The sequence below is a fragment of the Malaya genurostris genome, chromosome 1 (genome assembly GCF_030247185.1).
Source record: "Malaya genurostris strain Urasoe2022 chromosome 1, Malgen_1.1, whole genome shotgun sequence".
Taxonomy (NCBI): Eukaryota; Metazoa; Arthropoda; class Insecta; order Diptera; family Culicidae; genus Malaya; species Malaya genurostris.
The window spans coordinates 134,831,276-134,834,986 of record NC_080570.1 but is presented as its reverse complement, the minus strand read 5'-3'; the positions used below and the strand labels follow the sequence as shown (position 1 = coordinate 134,834,986).

The 3,711-nt window shown below is 38.7% G+C and overlaps 1 long non-coding RNA gene across 1 annotated transcript; it reads right to left on the bottom strand.

The window, feature by feature from the left end:
* Positions 1-354: 354 nt before the first annotated feature.
* LOC131428792 (uncharacterized) lies at positions 355-990 on the bottom strand. Its single transcript, XR_009229400.1, has 3 exons — positions 887-990; positions 548-779; positions 355-482 (listed from the first exon to the last, which is right to left on the bottom strand). It is a non-coding gene; the product is annotated as an uncharacterized LOC131428792 (long non-coding RNA).
* Positions 991-3,711: the final 2,721 nt, after the last annotated feature.

Here is a 3,711-nt window from a genome sequence, read left to right as displayed (position 1 = left end):
CTTCAAATGCTTGAAAAAGTGGTTGAAAATTGAACCTCTAGAACGATCTTTGTGAAAAATAATCGTGGCGGCCATATCATATTTAAATTTAAAGTAAAAAAAGTTGGTCATTTCATAATTTGGCATGTGTTTTATTCATATTTCAAATTAGTGAGCTCTTATAAAACACCCTCTGTATAATAACTAGCCTACTGAACTTGTACAGAGCTTACAACCAATGGCGATTCTGGTCAACCATTGCAAACTAATCAGAAGGCTTATTGTCTAGTTTGTATAATGAAATCTATTTAAATCCATCCAGTTCACAATAACTTTAACACCTCCGGTAGTTTCCATCTGTCACTTTGAGGGATTACTGCGAGAATATTGATAAATACAGTACAGGAATTTGCACGCCATAGCAGTTTAACTGCACCTGCACATTTGCATATCAGTCGGTCGGTCGGTCGGTGGGTGGGTATTTCTGTGCCTACACCAAGTAGCTATGAATGCACCAATCGGACGAGTTAAAAGTTGAATTAGGATAATAATAGGAATGGTAATTTACCGAGCAGTCATTTTTTGTTGTTGCCGCATTCGCATTCGGCTGATGTTTGTTCGTTCCACCTTATTTGTTTGTGCTCTGATTAATGTCTAAATCCAAGTTCCCCCGGGTGTGGCACCATTAGTTATAGCCTACTTCAGGTCTTGGTCCATGGCCGCATGCACCGTCGTCCACTGCCCTGTCCTGTCCTGTCCGGTCCTGTGACGACCACCACTAGAGCAGCTCTATATGGTTTCTTGTGATCGGTATAAACACACAATCGTGCGATGGAAAAACCAGTGGTTTTAGTAAATAAGAGGGAGGGGTAATTAATTAAATTCGTTTATTTCAATAATAACTCACCTCGGGTGCAAAACCGCGCCGGTGGTTAGCGCGCGAATAGAAATTGTTTAATGGCTACCAATAAATAATCGATGGATTGCTAACTCCTGCCCCGTAGGATTTTTTTGATGTTGGGAATATTCAATCGTTAGATACGGGTTTGTGCAAAATTATCAACCAGTAGAAAAAAAAATCATCTGTAGAATAAATGATTGAAGTGGAAATCGAAAATTGAAAATTTCGGTTAACGACGAGAGCAAAACTGTTCAAATATCTTTTGATCTATACTGAATTTCGAATTGCAATTCAATTGGCGCAGTTTTTCCCTACCTCCCACTTGGTATGCGAAGGTCAACTTTCTTCCGTTCGTCGGTACTTTAAACTGCAAGCGCACGACCTGCAATGAACACAAAAAAAGTACAATTCGCTTATCTTAATATCAGTATTTAAATTCGATCGATCGATCGTTTACCATTCCATTGAAATCGAACCGGCGACGACAGCGACGCCGAAGGAACACGACGATCGGCCATCGTCGGGCCAAATATGGTGCCGGGCCGGTGCATATTATGCTGCGATGTCACACAAAAACTCATTGTCTGTCCTTTCTAGGTCACAATCTCGCGCTCCATCAGAAGCAGAGTGTATGTGTTTTTTTTTGTGAAGTGTAGTGCAAGTCTTGTCCGCCCGCCTTCCCCGCGGGCTTTCCGGGCGGGGTAGTGAAGATTGCTATTGCTGGCAGGATTCATTTCATTCAGTTTCCATATTTGATTGTTATTGCTGAACGGTCCGAACACGATCTCGGTTTTTGTGACTAAGGCACTGGAATATGGCCGATTGTAGCAGTTGCCGGTAACGGCCGACAGTCAGTTCCATTTTGAAGTTTAGATTATCTGCTGGCTTTGGTCCAAGGAAATTTTGGTGAACGAGGGGTGCCTGGTAAAATTACTGTTTACAGATTATGAAAAAAAAAACATTTGTGGAATAATTGTTTGTCATTTCATTATCGATTTGGTTCGTAAGACATCTAAATCATCAGGCTCGTTTCTCTCAATATCTGGAAGAAACAAATTCTACATTAGCATTATTTTGAATAAATAAATGAATAAATAAAGCTGTCGAAATTAAACAAAGATTTGATGTAGCCCTTTCGTGAAAAACTGACTTACTTTCAACGACAACCTGGCTTATGTGTCCGGAGTTACAAAACGCTTGCCAAATCACATATTTTTTCTAGTACTTCTCGACAAAACTGTTTTAATTTCTCTTGAGGTTATCGCCTCGATTTTGAGCAACAACGGCAAAATTATGAAAATGGGTAACAAGCGATTCCATATATGGACTTCACGTCAAGAAGGCGGAATTTATTTCTGTATGCACTTTTTTCAAATCTTCGGACCTTCAAAGAATAACTGGTACAAAAAAACTAGACACCTAAACGCAAAAATAAAATCCCTAAAGCGCCTTTTCGACTTTTGACTTTCTCATATAGTTAAGCTTTGCGATCGCTGTGAAAACCTATACTTTTAAACCGACTGTCATATACCATTCGAATCAGTTCGTCGAAATCGGAAAGAGTTTGTATGTGTGACAAAAATGCGCACACTTTTCTCGGAAATGGAAAATTTTTGAAACATAGATTCAAATGAAAACGCAAATCGTTCCATACAAAATTTCTCAATGCCATTCGTTATAGTAAAGTAATTGGTCGAAACAGTTATTTTAAGTGATAGTGCAGCTGTGGCAAGTGTGTACTGTGAAAACTGTTAAAACTGTTATTCGTTGAATAATGCTGATTGGTAAAACTACAAAAATATTCAGGCGACGGATACTGCGAATTTACCCCCCAAAATCAAACTTTGTCAACCGATCGAAGTGCCATCTGCATATCATTGTAGGTGTTATCAAATTTATGTTATCAGATTTATATGGAATTCGTGAAAATTTACAAGCCAATCGTGTGATTTAAGCTGAAAATCTAAAATTGATTTACAGCAAACCCATCCGCGAGTGTTTTTTCAGTAGAGGTGTGTCATCTCGCGTTGTTTACAGCATTGCGAATAGGAAAAGCAGGATACTGGTGAGAAGGTTCCTTAGAGACATTTGACATTTTTCTTATATAAATCTTATATACAATTATATACAATGTCTTATAGTTCTCCTTGCTAAACATCGGACTAAACTCCATCGATTATTCGGGAATGTTTGATCGATGGATCTACATTTCTTCGGGTTAAATGCTAAGTTTAAGACGCGTGCTGAAGTTTATAACCGTGCAGATATTTTTTGCGATCGTGCTTAACTAGGACGTATGTGAAAATTAGGGAATAGATATTCATTACTTCGTATCACGTAAGGCGTTGTTGTTCGATTGATGATTATCAAGTAAAATCTTCCCAGTTCGGGCTTACATCTCATCCAAGTCAGTCGATAAAACAAAACCGCTTAAGTTGGGGACAGAAGAAACCAAGAACAGTATTGTGTAGAGAACAATAGAACGACCTCGAAATGAGTGAACCAAACGAACAAAAGCTACCGCCGGTACGAAAGAATACAATTATTGTTGACTTCAGACAGTGCAAAATTCGACCTTCGATACGAGAACTTGAAGGTTTGCTTAAGGAGCAAATGCATCTTGGCATTAAACGTGTGCATTTACTTCAATGCAATGAGACCAATAATGTTGTTTATATCCAGTTCTATAAAGAGTTGGATGCAATTCAATTCGCTAAAGACAATAATAATGTGCACTATGTGGAGCACGAGAACATTAAGTACAACATTCCAGTATGGAAGATAGTGCTATAGAAGTGCGTGTGCATGATCTTCCCTCAAGCGTCATCGAT